Genomic DNA, 19,332 nt, shown 5'->3' with positions numbered 1-19,332 from the left:
TCCAGGCTATATATAGAAGCAATATCCACCCTAGGAATACTGACCTATTTAACAGAAAGAATCCAAAATGGCGAAGAATTGACCGAAAATAAGTTATTTTTGTTGAACTTCTCATTAAGGCTTAATTAGTCCATAACTTCATTAATAATTGTAATGAAGCAAATCTGGGTAGAAGTTTTATGCACCGTAGGTACCCCTACCTTCATGCCAGAAAGAATCAAAATTGGTGAAGAATTGAGAGAGAAGAAGCGATTTGTGTGGAAACTGCTCATTAGGGATTGATTAATTACTCCATATCTTCATTATTAATGGAAATTATGCATATTTTGGTGGAAGCTATATGCACCCCAGGCAGATCTACCTTCCTGCCAAAAAGAATAAAATCAGTGAAGAATTGAGAGAGCAGAAGCAATTTTCATGAAATGTGGACGACACTGGATGGACAATGGACGACAGACAACACATGATGGCATAAACTCATCACCTGTCAGCCGGATGAGCTAATAATAATAATAATAGCCTAACCTATTACAGCAGCAGTGATGCAAACTGGAGAGATGTAGTTTTGTGTGTGCGTGTGTGTGTGTGTGCACTACAGGAACTGTGGATGATCGTAATTCTTAGAATGCTGTTTTGAGGAAATTTTTTAGCTTCTATTTCAGAATAGGGACTCTTCCAGAACAAGAAGAACCATGAGTGATGTCAGTGTGTGATGACTTGTCGATCACATGAGCAAGCCGGCTTACATCATTTCAGTGTTCCAACTAGCATTGCAAATGCAAACAGAAAAGAAGTCCTTGAAGTTATGTAGTTCTCAGAGAGATCACCAGGGGGTAGGTTCCTCTCAATTAGTCCTGAGAAATGTTCAGTCCGAAAGCACCTAAAGTTACCAAACTGGCAACACTGTGATTTACTGGGTTCATGCTATATTTCTTCCAAATATGATAAAGTGAAAACTTGAAAACTTTTCATTCAAACCATAAAACACTTGACTTCTATCACATGTCCTTTTGTCCTCTGTCATTTGTATTTTGATTGGACAGTGTGTGTGTATAGTCTATCAACATTCTGTCCAAAAATAAGCCACTTAAATTCACATTCATTACAACTAGAGGGTGTGTCACTCTGTGTAATCACATGACATACAGTACTGTGCAAAAGTCTGAGGCACCTTATTGTTTTTAGTGCAAATGTTGTTATAGACTTTTATTTTATGACTTCTACATGATGGAACCAGTACAAAAAAATACTTCGGCTTTCCAAAAACTAGTTTTCCAGCACAAAATTAAATTTTACAAAAAAAAAAAAGGCTTGTATGTCAGTAAAGAAAGCAACATATTCTATAAGAGAGCACTTTTCAGATTAAAAAAGAAAACATAATGAAGGCTGCTGGGTTTTGGTGCAAAATGAAGAAGTGAGTGTGACAGTCAAAGTGTCCAGAAGAACCGTGGCTGGTTCTGCAAGATGCTCAGTAAAACCTACAGCTCATTTCCGCATAAAACTGCACTCATTATACCTGAGACTACTATTTTTTTTTTAAAGCAAAGGGTCATCTCACCAAACCTTGACTTTTTTCATGCAATACTGTTTACTGATCTTTATGGTATTTTTTAAATGCAGAAATATTTAATTTTATTAGTTTTGAAGGTATCTTTGCTCTACAGCATTTCATTGCATGTGCCTAAGACTTTTGCACAGGACTGTACCTGTAAATGAACCTACAGTCTGGACTAGAAAGAAATCAGCCCCAGCCTAGCATCTTCATATCATTTGTATGTTTCTCTTATGACCTTTAGTGGTATTGTTGGACTTGTCCAACATAATCCACTTTAAATTGTTTGTTAACAGTAGATTAATATGGAAGCACTCATTCATGATGTCTGTTTCCTTAGCTCTGCTAATACATTTACACCATCTGCCCCGTACAGCTTCTTCTTCTTCTTCTTCTGGCTGCTTCTGTTAGGGGTTGCCACAATGGATCTGTTCCACATATTTGATTTGACATAGGTTTTACACCAAATGTCCTTCCTAACACAACCCTCCCCAGTCTATCCGGGCTTGGGACCAGTACTAAGTATGCACTGTCTTATACAACCCCAGTGGCTGGGTATTTTTCCTAATCTACATGTCTTTGAACTGTGGGGGAAACTGGTGCACCCAGAGGAAACCCATGTAGACATGGGGAGAATATGCAAACTCTACACAGAAAGGCCCCTGTCAGGCATGGGGTTTGAACCCAGAAACTTTTTGCTGTGTAACCACTGTACCACCATCTGCCTCATATAGCACTCACCTTAATTTAACTTAATTGTCTGTAATATGTAAATGTGCTCATGCTAGAATTTTCCAGCCCATTCAGTTTCTACAAGGTCATCTAGAAGAAGAAGCCTTTATTTGCCACATGTACACTTAAGCACAGTGAAATTCCTCCTCTGCATTTAACCCATCTGAACACATGCATGCACACACAAGTGAGCAATGAACACACAGAGCAGTGAGCAGCTATGCTACAGCATCCAGGGAGCAGTTGGGGATTAGGTGCCTTGCTCAAGGGCACTTCAGCTATGATACAGAGGGAGGGGAAACTGCTGTTCATTCACTCAACTCACATTTTTCCTGCCAGTCCCGGGAATTGAACCAGCAACCCTTTGAACTCAAGGCTGCTTCTCTAACCTTCAGGCTCTGCCCACCCCTATCACATGCCCCTGCCCACCCCATCATGTGCCCCTGCCATCTATCAACTTTAATGCTTGACCACCATACTAAGGATTGTTCCATTGCTTTATCCCCTCATTATAGTACACTTTAAAAAAGTTTAACTTGATTTACTATACTTTACTGGAAATATTTTACTATACTTAACTACAGTTAAACTCTTAATGGGAAGAGTTGAAAACTTCTTTCTTGTCTGCATTCCTGGCTGATGATTCCCAAGATGTATTTGCAGAATGGGTCAGAACTAAAAAAAACAGCAAGAAAATGAATGAATGAAGAAATGAATGCAGAAATGAATGAATGAAGAAATGAGCGAATGATGTAGATGAGCTTGTGCATCTTGGCCATCAACTTGAAACAGACCATGAACTACAGATGAGTGCAGCATTCATGCAAAGAAAATGAACCCAGTCCCCAAGAGAACACATGGAGTACACCCTAGTGGTCAAGTGGAACGGCCTCCTCTTCTTTGTTGGTGCTGCAAAGTTGCTCACAACCCTGGTTCATGCCCCTACCATATCTCTCCTGCAAACTCAAATAGCCTAGACAAACAAAAATCCCATAATCAGAAACATGCTGGTCATGTATGTGCTGTAAGTTTTAAGCAGACTCATTCTTAACATCCTGATCCTTCTTCATCCTCTCTTACAGTACCAAATATGCCAAAGATCCATCACCATTTCATCAGGGATCCATTCCACAACAACTCCTTGTGCCTATATGTATTGACTCATGATATGGAAAGGCTATAGTGGATACTGGGGCTAGTTAAACTTTCAGGCATGAGTATCTATGGGGTGCATTGAACACACCAAAAGGAAGTCTGAACCTCTGGATATAAGGTCCCTTGTACTTATCTAATAGGGAGGCAGCGACACCACTTGGTAATACTACACTGGATATTGAACCACATGGAAATGTGGTCAACTTACCTCTGGATGTTCTTCCATCCCAACAACTGGCATATGGAGTTGTCTTGGGGCTTCACTTTATTTATCAGAGTCAACTGCAAATAAATGTCATAGATCATTTATATACATTCAAAGCCAAAGCATCATGTCGATACAACTTCCAATGTACTAGTCAAACAGAAGCCTTATAGAATGTCTCCAGTTAAACAGACCACAGTGAAAGAACAGATTGCTGGCATCATTGAAATATCACATTCCAGTTGGTCCTCTCCTGTGGTTCTAGTGCCTAAAAAGGATGGTGGACATAGGCTCTGTATTGACTACAGGAAGTTAAATGCACTTACAGAAAGTGATGCATATCCACTCCCCAACATCTCAGAAATCCTGGAGTCTATTGCAGGTTCCATCATTTTCTTGGCTGGTATTGGCACATATTGGCATGTAGCCATGGCCCCAGAGAGCAAAGAAAAGACTTCCTTCATCACTCCAATACCACTTCAACATCATGTCTTTTGGTCTTAAAAGAAGAAGAAACCTTTATTTGTCACATGCACACTTCAAGCACAGTGAAATTCATCCTCTGCATTTAACCCATCTGAAGCAGTGAACACACGCACACACTCCGAGCAGTGGGCAGCCACGCCAGAGCACCCGGGGAGCAGTCAGGGATCAGGTACCTTGCTCAAAGGCACCTCAGCCCAAGGCCACCCCTCATCAACCTAACTGCAAGTCTTTGGATTGTGGGGGAAACCAGCGCACCCAGAGGAAACCCACACAGACCATGCAAACTTCACACAGAAAAGCCTTCGCCAGCTACTGGGTTTGAACCCAGAACCTTCTTGCTGTGAGGCAACCATGCTAACCACTACACCACCATGCCACCACCAGCTACTGGCTGCATGGTGGTACTCCAGCTACCATTCAAAGATTAATGGAGACTGACTTGGGGTGCTTGCTTGGCCGGTGTTGTCTTGTATACCTTGACAACATGATCATTTATTCATCTTCTGTGTCTTAACATTTCACTGATCTTCAAAGTGTGTTTGACAGACTTCTCCAAGCTGGTCTAGCCATTAATCTAAAAAAAGAGTAGATTCTGCTTGGAGGAGGAAGTAAAATTTTTTGGCCATATTGTGAATGCAGAAGGTATTACAGTGGATCCAGAGAAAGTGAAGGCAATTCAGAATTATCCAGTCCCAAAAACTCTCAAAAGGGTTCATAGGTTCCTTGGTCTGTCTGGATGGCATCATCACTTTGTTCCTAGGTTCTCAAAAATTGCAGAACCACTCAATAACCTGAAGAAGAAGAGGCAGCCTTTCTTATGGTCTTCAGTACTATGGGATCTGGAAAAATGGCAGTATTATATGGGGCAAAAACTCTTCACAGTAGTTACAGACTATGCTGCTTTGTAATGGGTCCTGACATCAACTAAGGCCACCAGTTGTCTGCTGAGGTGGGCCCTCAGGCTGCAGAAATTTGACTTCATTGTTGAATACAGAAAAGGAAATCTGAACACCATTCCTGATGCCCTCTCATGCATTCGCCAGTCTTTAGGATGTAGTCTTGGTGCTGTACAAAAAGAGCTGCCTCTTCCTGTTACAGCCAGTGTACTTTGGGAAGAGCAATCCAGGAATTATGAAAATCTTCAAGGCTTTGGCTGAAGGAGACATATGGCCCTTTTCCACTACCCTTTTTCAGCTCACTTCAGCTCGCTTCAGCTCACTTCAGCCCGACACGGCTCGCGTTTCGACGACCAAAAACCAGCACGACTCAGCTCGCTTCAGCCCTGCTTAGCCCCTAAAACTCGCACCATTTTGGAGTGGGGCTGAAGCAAGCCAAACTGAGCCGAGTGAGGCTGGGGGCGTGAGCAGACACTCCCCTGTGCACTGATTGGTGAGGAGGAGTGTCCTCACATGCCCACACATGCCCCGCGAGCGCGCTGGGATCTGTAAACACCGCAAACCCGAAAGAAGAATAATTACGAATTACGAGAATTTCTGAAGCCTTATGCGCCTTGCCTCATCTATACGCTCTTGCCAGTATCTGTCCGCGTTGTCGGTGACAACAAGCCACAGCACCAAGACCAGCAACACTAACGACTCCATGTCCTCCATGTTTATTGTTTACTATTCGGGTCATGAGACTACCGCTTAAAAGCTCACTGATGTCACTGTTTGCGCTGCTTAACGACATCACGTGACGTCCACCCACTTTCGCTAACTCCACCCAATGTGTCCACCCACTTCCAGCCAGCACGGTTCAGCGCGGTTGTAGTCGAAATGCAACTCCAACAGCCCCGCTCAGCTCGACTCAGCACGGCACGGCTCAGCCCGACTCAGCCGCGTTTGTAGTGGAAAAGCGGCTAAATATATGGGGTAAAAGTTCATTATCCTTGAAGATAAGCTGTACCAGAAATATCATACTGATATGCAACACTACCACATCTACATTCCTCCTTCACTCACTGTGTTCCAAGTCTATCATGATTTGTCCTCTCAGTGAGCATCTTGGCATCTTCAAGACCTACAATAGACTACATGATGCCATATTCTGGCCTGAGATGTGGACTGACATAAAGTGACGCATTAAGTGCTGCAAAAACTGTCAAACCCTCGAGTATGACAAAAAAAAAAAAAAATATATATATATATATATATATATGCTGGGAAAATACATACTTATGTTGAAGATAATCACAAGAAGTGGAATGTTCACCTACCAGAGTTTAGATGTGCTCTGAACTCTACAGTGCAAGAGACAACAGAATAAACTCCTGCAGAGCTTCAGCTGGGATGAAAACTTCAGAGTCCAATGGATAAAATCCTCACTCCTATTCTTCCAAATACTCTGCTATATGACAAGGTCCACCTTCCGCACCAGCTACAAATAAGGGCTGAAGAGACATCAAAAAGTGCATTTCCACCAACTAAGGAATTACAGTAAACACAGGAGAGATATAACATTTAAGTTTCAGGATATTGTGTGGATGAGGAACTTTCCACAATCCATTGAAAAACATAATTTCACAGCAAAACTGGCTAAAAGTGGAAAGGCCTGTACCAAGTAGTCCATCAGCTTGGACCACTGAACTGTCAAGTTTTCATTGAAAGCTCTGGAGAAGATGTAAGAACTCTGAAAGGTTGTAATTTAAAACCCTGTTATCCCACAGCTGAGCAGCTTGAACAGAAAGAAAAAATATTCTGGAACTATTGCAAGAATCCTCAGAGGAGGAGGATTTCATTGGTTTTACATCATAGCCTACTGTAAATCTCTCCAACCCTTAAGGTTGTATTTCAATGGGGGGAGGGGATGTAGCGGCCTGCTTCAGTGGGAGTAAAGCAGTGGTACAATGGCACATCTATCAACGGTGATAAATAATTACTTTATAACTTGCTTAAATCTTAAATAAAGTTATGTACATCAACAAACTCATTGTGGTAATAGTACTCAGTGATTAAGTACAACCCCGATTCCAAAAAAGTTGGGACAAAGTACAAATTGTAAATAAAAACGGAATGCAATGATGTGGAAGTTTCAAAATTCCATATTTTATTCAGAATAGAACATAGATGACATATCAAATGTTTAAACTGAGAAAAAGTATCATTTAAAAAGAAAAATTAGGTGATTTTAAATTTCATGACAACAACACATCTCAAAAAAGTTGGGACAAGGTCATGTTTACCACTGTGAGACATCCCCTTTTCTCTTTACAACAGTCTGTAAACGTCTGGGGACTGAGGAGACAAGTTGCTCAAGTTTAGGGATAGGAATGTTAACCCATTCTTGTCTAATGTAAGATTCTAGTTGCTCAACTGTCTTAGGTCTTTTTTGTCGTATCTTCCGTTTTATGATGCGCCAAATGTTTTCTATGGGTGAAAGATCTGGACTGCAGGCTGGCCAGTTCAGTACCCGGACCCTTCTTCTACGCAGCCATGATGCTGTAATTGATGCAGTATGTGGTTTGGCATTGTCACGTTGGAAAATGCAAGGTCTTCCCTGAAAGAGACGTCGTCTGGATGGGAGCATATGTTGCTCTAGAACCTGGATATACCTTTCAGCATTGATGGTGTCTTTCCAGATGTGTAAGCTGCCCATGCCACACGCACTAATGCAACCCCATACCATCAGAGATGCAGGCTTCTGAACTGAGCGCTGATAACAACTTGGGTCGTCCTTCTCCTCTTTAGTCCAAATGACACGGCGTCCCTGATTTCCATAAAGAACTTCAAATTTTGATTCGTCTGACCACAGAACAGTTTTCCACTTTGCCACAGTCCATTTTAAATGAGCCTTGGCCCAGAGAAGATGTCTGCGCTTCTGGATCATGTTTAGATACGGCTTCTTCTTTGAACTATAGAGTTTTAGCTGGCAACGGCGGATGGTACGGTGAATTGTGTTCACAGATAATGTTCTCTGGAAATATTCCTGAGCCCATTTTGTGATTTGCAATACAGAAGCATGCCTGTATGTGATGCAGTGCAGTCTAAGGGCCCGAAGATCACGGGCACCCAGTATGATTTTCCGGCCTTGACCCTTACGCACAGAGATTCTTCCAGATTCTCTGAATCTTTTGATGATATTATGCACTGTAGAGGGCGGCACGGTGGTGTAGTGGTTAGCACTGTCGCCTCACAGCAAGAAGGTCCAGGTTCAAGCCCCGTGGCCGGCGAGGGCCTTTCTGTGCGGAGTTTGCATGTTCTCCCCATGTCCGCGTGGGTTTCCTCCGGGTGCTCCGGTTTCCCCCACAGTCCAAAGACATGCAGGTTAGGTTAACTGGTGACTCTAAATTGACCGTAGGTGCGAGTGTGAATGGTTGTCTGTGTCTATGTGTCAGCCCTGTGATGACCTGGCGACTTGTCCAGGGTGTACCCCGCCTTTCGCCCGTAGTCAGCTGGGATAGGCTCCAGCTTGCCTGCGACCCTGTAGATCAGGATAAAGCGGCTACAGATAATGAGATGAGATGCACTGTAGATGATGATATGTTCAAACTCTTTGCAATTTTACACTGTCGAACTCCTTCTGATATTGCTCCACTGTTTGTCGGCACAGAATTAGGGGGATTGGTGATCCTCTTCCCATCTTTACTTCTAAGAGCTGCTGCCACTCCAAGATGCTCTTTTTATACCCAGTCATGTTAATGACCTATTGCCGATAGATAGTTTTCACTGACGTCACGGCATTCCGGGGAACGTCCCCCAGCCGCCATCTTGGAGGGCAAACAAAACGGACCATCGCCATTACCGGCTATGTTATCTCGGACGAATTTATGAAGTTATATAGTCAGTTTTCTAAAATAAAGATCAATGTCGGCAAAATCAAGCAAACAGAAGTCTATAGATACACATCTCACGGTATGCAGCCAAACTGGCCTTGATTGGGGGAATTGACCCCTACGAAGTGGACAAAGATGCATTTTCAAGTGACTATGCAGGGCTGCCAAAGCCTGAAACTGCCAAAGCCTGCTCCAAAGCCTGAAACTGACTTCATCAAACTTTAAAGGCTGTCTGACATATACAACTTTATATATTCACAGCGCGCCTTTTGGCGGATGCCGCCTGAATCGCGCAGATCCGATTTTTTTTTTAGGGGGGGCCTTGGAGTGTCTGATTATAATTTCAAAGTAAATTCTGTATTAAAATTACTAAATAAGCAAATCCGTTACAGTCCATGAAACAGGAAGTATAAGGATGAGAAAAAAAACAGTTTAAATCGGGAAGCTGCACACATTTGCACAGTCCTGCACACCGCTCAGGACTACAGAATAGACCTAAAATGTTTTTCAAAAATGACCCTTGCGTGAGTGAAGTGACAAGTTTCAAATAGAAACGTGACAAATGAGTGATATTAAGTGTACATTACAATGTAAACGTACACTCAGCGGTTCCAGTTAGGCATTCTCCAGAGATTGTTCACATGATGTTTTGGTTTCCAAAAACGAACTTAAACACAATTGATTGTTTATTTAAACAACTTACCACTTATAAAATGATCGGAGCAGACTTTGCTGTGTTTGGAAGGCTGATAATCCTTGCGGTTGATTCTCGCAAGCCATAGATTTCTCCTTTGTATGCTGAGTTTCTTTGTTTGCTCACCTTCATGCTCCCGTACAGTGGGAATTCCATAAAAGCTCCGCTTGACTTCATCATCTGACCTATTACGACAGCCGTGAATACAAGTTTGCACCATTGCTAGCTTTAAATGAATGTAAATAATATATAAATGAATGTAACTCGCGTGCTACAATGTGTGCTCAGTGACCCGTACGGTAAGCTTGCCCTCCAAGATGGCCGCCACCAGGGAATCCCTGACTCTGTGACGTCATGTAAAAACTATCTATTGACCTAATGAGTTGAAATTTGGTCCTCCAGCTGTTCTCTTTTTGTACCTTTAACTTTTCCAGCCTCTTATTGCCCCTGTCCCAACTTTTTTGAGATGTGTTGCTGTCACGAAATTTCAAATGAGCCAATATGTGGCAGATAACGTTATCCAGGGACAAATGTCGGCCAGGGGGCATTTTGAGTTATTGACAGATTCAGAAAGTACAGTTTCTAAGCTTTCCAATGATGCCTTCCATGTGGAGATCTGACAATATTTGAAGAATGTGTGGCCTTTTGAAAGTGCATACCTCTTAAAACAGAAAAGGGAGAAAATCGCCCTCAAAGTTTTCCATCTCAGCTACTCCGGGTGCAGGGCGGGCACATAATGGTGCTCATTTGCATGACATTAAGGAAAGCCCTACCCCCTACAATGCTACTTTCATGTAAACAAAGATCACCACGTCAATTTTCCTTCCATGCAAAGTATGCCCAAAACAATTATGAAGTACAAAAATAAGTCTTAAAGTATACTTTAATGTTTTGTGGTTGAAAAATTACTCACACCGTTAGAAAGAAAGATAGCACGATGATAACACAACTAACACAACGCTAGTTTCATGTAAGCAAACCACAACACTCTCCGTTACATGCAAAAATAACAAATTACTCACACCGTTAGAAAGAAATAGCACGATGATGACACAACTAACACAATGCTAGTTTCATGTAACCAAACCACAACACTCTCCGTTACATGCAAAAATAACCACACAGCCTTAGATTAATAAACTTAGCCCATCAGAAAGAGAAACATCGCCTTGCACACATCAATGCCTCCGATGGAATGTAATCATAGAACACTTCCTTTTGGTTGTGTTTTTTTTTTCTAGAAATGGTTATCTCCGATGTAAATACTGTGTGTCTGTTTGCTTCGCGGTGTTTCAGCTCCTCTGCGCTCTGTTTAGCTTGCTCATTCCATAGTGAAATTACATGCCTGTATGCAGCTTAAGTAGCCACAAGCTCAGCTCGTATCATACAGCTGATTCGCGAAAAAAAAAGACTTAAATCATCATGTGAATGGCCCATATGGTAATTTACCCACACCCCCCAGCAGGCTACAGTCCTGACAAAAACGAGACAATTTGCAACAAAAAATGTATGCTTTTCCAACAAAACAATCTATTATCTGAAATACTGATTGCATTCTTCAAGATCTCAACTTGCACATGATGGAAAAAAATGAAAATCACAAATTTCGGAAAAAAAAGCTTCTTTTGCGATTATCTCGGATTCGTTTCGGCCAACATGCGTCCCTGGATTCGGTGAGGTGTGACATATTTGGCATGAAATTTCAAAATGTCTCACTTTTGACATTTGATATGTTGTCTATGTTCTATTGTGTATACAATATCAGTTTTTGAGATTTGTAAATTATTGCATTCCATTTTTGTTTACAATTTGTACTTTGTCCCAACTTTTTTGGAATCAGGGTTGTAAACACAATCTCAAATATTTTGATGAAGACAAGGGTGTGGCCTGAAAAAAGTCTTGGAGATGTTGGAGGAGAGAAAAGTCAAGGTAGTGTGTGCTACTGGTGGGAATATTCTTTATTTTTCTTGAAATGAGTGCCACTGTGTTTTTACTTGAGTTTTCTCTTCAAAAATCTTTGTGTTATCAGAAGATCATGAAGTGGAACAATCCTAAGTTTGCGGCACTTGTGATTGGACCTTCTGTGATTCTTAGCCTTGTTGTAAATTTATTCAGCAGCCGCAGCCCTGATGGATTCCCGAAAGGTCGGCATCATTCTTTAAGGGGTTTAATGTTCTGAAGGAAGAGACAGACCATGAGAACATATGAAAAGACATGTCCCTATACCTGGCTCCCTTGAATTTCAATCAAACCAATTTTTGAACTGAAGACAACTTCTACAACTTTTCCTTCCAGGTCTACAACACGAAATGCAACACAAACCCACACACTATACGATCATAGCTTCTCACTCCAACTGGGGTTTATTTTCTGATTTCTAATTTGTTTTGTTAAGAATGTTTATTTTGTAGTTTGCAACTGAAGCTTTTTGAATTGTGTTCATTTTATTTTCCTTTCTTTGTCGAATAAATTTTTGTAAATAGATGAATGGCTTGGGCAGCACGGTGGTGTCACCTCACAGCAAGAAGGTCCTGGGTTCGAACCCAGTGGCTGACTGGGGCCTTTCTGTGTTGAGTTTACATGCTTTCCTCGTGTCTGCATGGGTTTCCTCCAGTTGCTCTGGTTTCCCCCACAGTTCAAAGACATGCATGTTAGGCTAATTGGTGGCTCTAAATTGACTGTAGATGTGAGTGTGAATTGTTGTTTGTCTCTATGTGTCAGCCCTGCAATAATCTGGTGACTTGTCCAGAGTGTACCCCGCCTCTCACCCATAGTCAGCTGGGATAGGCTCCAGCTTGCCTGTGACCCTGTACAGGATAAGTGGGAATGGAAGGAATGAACTGAGCTGACAAATCATTTTATTTGTGTGTTGGCTTTCCTTCTTGTTTTTGAATGCTGATGAGGTCGGCCTTTAAACTATGATAATTTAAAAAAAAATTGAGAGGATTTTAACCTGTCTGGAGCCCAAACACAGAATTGTGATTCATAGGGTGATCACATTACAATAGTCACCAGGAGCAGATCTTATTGGATCCCAGTGGCAGATTTGGACCAAATTTGGTTTGAAATTCTACATCTGGGCAGATGTTTTCATTAAAAATGAGCACAGGACAATTGGTTCATGTCACACCAAATTAGCAACACACTAGTGTTAGCCAAGAAATGATGCAGATGGAGCCCAGAGTGTGTAATTCTGCTTATCCACGTTGTTCTTGCTGAAGTCAGGTGTGTTGGAGCATTCAGCTGTTTCAGAGCATTACACTCATTGCAGTGTAAAGAGAAGTGTGTTTGCCATCTGTTATCACAGTAAGAATGAATCAGAAATGTTTCAATCTCCATTCTAACTGAGAAGAAAGATTTGTGAAGTGCATGTTCCTGGATGGGAAAACGCCTCCATCAGCACTAATTACCCATGTGGGAATCACACTGTCACAATGGAGAGTCTCGGAGAGAATTAAAGGATTTTATTGACAGAATAAATAAAGAACTCAATGAAATCAGGCTGCTGATGGTTGGAACACAGGTATTCAATTGCAAGCTCAGGAATCAACAAGGCAGTCAGGAGGAATAATGCACAAAATTTACTCAATGCTGGAGGATTGGCAAGACTTCACACCCTGTGAGTAGAATGCATGAGTTTGTATCCACATTAACCAGGAATTAAAGCAGAACTGAATGAGGGGACTGGAGTAGTACCCAGGAGAAAGAGAAGGAGAAGTCCATCACATATGGCAGGAAGCAGTAGTTTTTGAAGTTGCTGAACAGTGTTCAGACACATCTGGATGAACATCTAAGCTCTGATTAAGGCATGGTCAGGGGATCATCTGATTCAACACAAGGCCACACAGAAAGGACATCCAGTTCATGCTGAGCTAAAACAAGGATCTTGACCCACAACCCAACTCACAATGAAATCAATCATTACATTGAGAACCCAGTGGTCAGGGTGGTGGTGGATCAGGAGTCTATCCCAGGGAACACTGTACGTGAGGTGGGAATACACCCTGGATGGGATGCCAGTCCATCACAGGGTATCACACATACACTCATACACACCTTAGGGCAACATAACGGAATGTGATCAAACCACCTACTGACATATTTCTGGAAGAAGAAACATGAACCTGATCTCAGGATCAAACTGAGGAACCTATTTTCATCTCAGAGCATTCACAAAAAATGAGGGAAAAGTAGACAATCTGTGCAATTAGCAATGGCTTCTTTGTGCATAAAACTGGTGCTGAAATTTCTTTTTTTTAAGCTGGAATCATCATCCATCCATTATCCATAACCACTTATCCTGTGCAGGGTCACAGGCAAGCTGGAGCCTATCCCAACTGACTATGGATGAGAGGCGGGGTTCACCCTGGACAAGTCACCAAATCACCAAAGGGCTGACACATAGAGACACACAACCATTCACACCTACGGTCAAATTAGAGCCACCAATTAGCCTAGCCTGCATGTCTTTGGACTGTGGGGGAAACTGGAGCACCCAGACGAAACCCATGCAGACATGAAGAGAACATGCAATTTCCACACAGAAAGGCCCCTGTCAGCCACTGGGCTCAAACCCAGAACCTTCTTGCTGTGAGGTGATAGTGCTAACCACTACACCACCTGGAAGTATCATGTTTTCCTTCATCAAAAGCACAATAAATTTAAGCAGACACAATAAAAAATACAGGAATAACCTTGATTTTGTATATGTGACCCCTCACCGAATCCAGGGACACATGTCGGCCAAAACGAATCCGAGATAATCGCAAAAGAAGCTTTTTTTTTCGAAATTTGTGATTTTTGTTTTTTTCCATCATGTGCAAGTTGAGATCTTGAAGAACGCAATCAGTATTTCAGATAATAGATTGTTTTGTTGGAAAAGCATACATTTTTTGTTGCAAATTGTCTCGTTTTTGTCAGGACTGTAGCCTGCTGGGGGGTGTGGGTAAATTACCATATGGGCCATTCACATGATGATTTAAGTCACTTGTTTTTTTTTTTCGCGAATCAGCTGTATGATACGAGTTGAGCGCATGGCTACTTAACCTGCATACAGGCGCGTGATTTCACTATGGAATGAGTTACTAAACAGAGCGCAGAGGAGCTGAAACACCGCGAAGCAAACAGACACTCGGTATTTACATCGGAGATCACCATTTCTAGCAAAAAAAAACGCAACCTCGTTTTCCAGATTGAATGGAATACTTGAATGATCGGATTATACACGGACCGTTCTAGGATTATATTCCATCGGAGGCATTGGTGTGTGCAAGGCGACGTTTCTCTTTCTGATGGGGTAAGTTTATTAATCTAAGGCTGTGTGGTTATTTTTGCATGTAACGGAGAGTGTTGTGGTTTGGTTAAGCCTAGGTCACAACCGGACGTATGATTTTTTGGCCGTGTGATTTTTGGCGTTACCCAAATCGCTGCATTTTTTTTTTGTTCACGGAGAAAGACGTAAGGCTGTAAGTTTGTCTTGCAACCAGAAAAAAACGTAAGCGCCCGTAGAGTTTGTTTGACATGACAAAGAACCTCTGCGGCCGGTCTGCGGCTCGAAAATCAGCACATCACACGCGCGCTCTCGTGCTTTTCACACGCGCGCTCTCGTGCGTTTCATGCGCGCTCTCCGTGCGTTTCTTGCGTTTTTTGCATGTAGACCGGCCGTAGGAGCGCGTACTGTACGGCCGGTTGTGACCGAGGCTTTACATGAAACTAGTGTTGTGTTAGTTGTGTCATCATCGTGCTATCTTTCTTTCTTATGGTGTGAGCAATTTTCAACCACAAAACGTTAAAGTATACTTTAGGACTTATTTTTGTACTTCATAATTGTGTTGGGCATACTTTGCATGGAAGGAAAATTGACGTGGTGATCTTTGTTTACATGAAAGTAGTATCGTGCTAGCTAGTAGGGGGTAGGGCTTTCCTTAATGTCATGCAAATGAGCAGCATTATGTGCCCGCCCCACACCCAGAGTAGCTGAGATGGAAAACTTTGAGGGCGATTTTCTCCCTTTTCTGTTTTAAGAGGTATACACTTTCAAAAGGCCACACATTCTTCAAATATTGTCAGATCTCCACATGGAAGGCATCATTGGAAAGCTTAGAAACTGTACTTTCTGAATCTGTCAATAACTCAAAATGCCCCCGGGCCGACATGTGTCCCTGGATTCTGTGATCTGCCACATATAATAAATACTTCTAAAATTTGTAATCTCATCTTATGTTAGTAATAGCGCCGAAAACCTGAGCTCGGAGCAGCATCCAAACATGGCCACTCTGGACTACATTTCCCAAGCACCACAGCACCCCTCATGTCCTGAATACGAGGAAGTACACCTGTTTCCCATTTTCCCAGTAATCTCATCTCATCTCATCTCATTATCTCTAGCCGCTTTATCCTGTTCTACAGGGTCACAGGCAAGCTGGAGCCTATCCCAGCTGACTACGGGCGAAAGGCGGGGTACACCCTGGACAAGTCGCCAGGTCATCACAGGGCTTTTTCCAGTAATCACCCCTCTATATCAGCTCAGCAAACACTCACTCAAGTTGTGAAGTATTTTTCTGTGTCCTTGTGCCTGACTGTACCAAGCCTTTGATTGTAGTTCCTCACTTCCAGTGACTTTGACCCCGTTTTCTGTTGTTTCTTTGACTTTAAATTCTCACCTGACCTCTGAAATACTGTTAGTTCATTGACCGACCCTTGTCTGACTCTCACTCCGCCTTCTGTTTGCTCATTTGGATTCCAGTTTGCGACGCACCCGCTCTCCATTGCGCCTGCACCCTGACAGTTTATGTCAAATAAGCCACTCCTGAGCACTTTCAACAACAGACTTATCCAGCATGATGTCCAATCTTCCACAGTCTAATCCAGATAACTCATTAACCCATGTAGAAAGAACAAACCACTGTGCCTCATTTAATCCTGTTAAAGATTTATGGTTATAAATGATGTGTCTCTCTAGGTGTAAACTGGTGATAGGTTTAGATTGGTGACCTGCCCAGGGTGAACCCCACCTCTCACAAGAAGTCAGCTGGGATTAACTCCAGATTCCCCCATGACCCTGGTGGATAAGTGGTGCAGATAATGGATGGATGGATGGATGGATGGATGTCTCTTTCGGTTTATAAATTCTAACCCTGTTTTGCAGTATGATTATTGGAGCTGAAATAAAACTCTGCTGTCTTAAACCACAGACGTGATTTATGCTGAGGGAGGCTGGAGTGTGATCAATCTCCTCTGTGATAAACTGATGGTCATGAATCACCACAGGATGACTGTCTGGTTTCCTTAAAATGTTGCTTTATATTGTACATGAATATAAAGTGATGCTGTCGATATTACAGCTCTGTTCTGCAGAGATTACATTCTGAATTATTTTCCTCTTCTTTCTACAGGTAAATAAAAGTTTAATGGCTTTTCCAGCATGTCCCTCATTCCATCATGGCTGAATGAATGAATGTTTCAGGTGATTAAGCATCTCTTACAGAATGACTGTGGATTGACTGCTGGTGTATCAGATGCATGAAATGTGCACTGGATTAAGAGATGATCAGCTTTCACACTAATTTGGGTGTCATTGTGGAATTATTTCTCATTAATCAAGTTTCAGGCTTTTTTTTCTCCACACGGGAAAGAACTCAACGTTACGATGAAGAATGTCTGAGTTACGAGCTGTTCGTTTCTTTCTAACAGTGTTGAGGACAGGGTCGTGAAGGTCAGAGAGGACGACACAAACCTGACAGAAGTGTGAAGTGTGTGACTTCTGTGACCTGTGACAGTGATTCTTTACTACTTCAGCGAGTCACACTGACTGTGATAACGATGAGGACGAGCTGCATGAGCACTGTGTCCACTCTCATTAATCACCGTATTTATCCTAAACCACGCCCCCTCACACTTTTTAATGAAACACACACTCGAGATGAGTGAGCAGTTTTCCACAAAACACTCAAACGAACCTGAGTCGTGTCTCTGAGAACAGAGAGAAAATTCACAGAGAACTCCAGAGCTGAGTCTAATACTAATGATGAACAGCAGAAAGAGAGAAAATAATGATAAAAAGTCACGTATTCATCATTCTGTAAAGGAGGAAGGACAAAAATCTCTAAACAAAGAACCACATATGATCCATCATACAGGAAGTCATTTCCTCACGACTTCATTTTAGTTCACGATCGATACAGCGTGACGAACGATCTTCACGTAAAGGAATAAAAAACAGAAGGAGAGCTCGGAGAGAAAATTCTCGCAGCACAGCTTTCACACTTTTTTCTTTTCAGTGTCTATCCACATTACACTCATATTTTAAACAGGAAATTGTATTTATATCCTGAATATACACTCACCAGCCACTTTATTAGGAACACCCATCCACCTGCTGTTTTCTGCAGTTCTGTAATCAGCCGATCCCTCGACAGCAGCACGATGCATCAAATCATGCAGATTACAAATCAAGAGCTTCAGTTAATGTTCACGATATTCAAACATCAGAATGGGAAACACTGTCATCTCAAAGTGTGATTTTCTTTCACTGTGGTATGGGTGTTGGTTTGAGCCAGCTGAGGTGGTTTGAGTATTTCAGAAACTGCTCATCTCCTGGGGTTTTCACACACAACAGTCTCTAGAGTTTACACAGAATTGAGCTTTTTTTTTTTTTGCCAGGAAGGATATAGTAACTCGTATAATCACTCTGTACAACCAGAAAAGCATCTCGGCATGCAACAGAAAAATAGAAGAAGACATTGGGGTCCACTCCTGCAGCCAAAAACAGGGATCTTAGAATCAACAAGTTCCTATTAAAGTGGCCGGTGAGTGTCCATCCATCCATCCATCCATCCATCCATCCATCCATCCATCCATCCATCTTCTACCACTTATCCGGATCTGGGTCGCGGGGGTAGCAGCTTAAGCAGAGCAGCCCAGACTTCCCTCTCCCTGGCCACCTCCACCAGCTCTTCCGGGGGAATACCGAGGTGTTCCCAGGCTAGCCGAGAGATGTAATCTCTCCAGCATGTCCTGGGTCTGCACCAGGGTCTCCTCCTGGTGGGGCATGCCCAGAAAACCTCCCTTGGGAGGCGTCCAGGGGGCATCCTAACAAGGTGCCCAAACCACCTCAACTGACTCCTTTCGATGTGGAGGAGCAGCAGTTCAACTCCGAGTCTCTCCCGAATGACCAAGCTTCTCACCCTGTCTCTAAGGGAGAGCCCAGCCACCCTGCGGAGAAAACTAACTTCTACCGTTTGTATTCACAATCTCATTCTTTCGATCACTACCCATAGCTCGTGACCGTAGGTGAGAGTGGGAATGTAGATGGACCAGTAAATTGAGAGCTTTGCCTTTTGGTTCAGCTCTCTCTTTACCACAACAGACCGGTTTAGCGTCCACATCTCTGCTGACGCTGCCCTGATCCTTCTGTCCAAGTCCCGCTCCCCCTTACCCTCACTCATGAACAAAACCCTGAGATACTTAAACTCCTCCACTTTAGGTAACAACTCCCCCCTGACCTGGAGTAGGCACGCCACCTGTTTCCGGCTGAGCGCCATGGACTTGGAGGTGCTGAGCCTCATCCCAGCTGCTTCACACTTGGCTGCAAACCGTCTCAGCGCATGCTGTAAGTCATCCGGTGAGCATATGTATACAAAAATGTTCAAGTTTTGCTCGCTGAATCTTTTCATTTCTTATTTCTGGAGCAGATAAATCACACACATCACATTATCTCTAGCCGCTTTATCCTTCTA

This window comes from Neoarius graeffei, chromosome 9, assembly GCF_027579695.1.
Source record: "Neoarius graeffei isolate fNeoGra1 chromosome 9, fNeoGra1.pri, whole genome shotgun sequence".
Lineage (NCBI taxonomy): Eukaryota > Metazoa > Chordata > Actinopteri > Siluriformes > Ariidae > Neoarius > Neoarius graeffei.
This window is presented reverse-complemented; position numbering follows the sequence as displayed.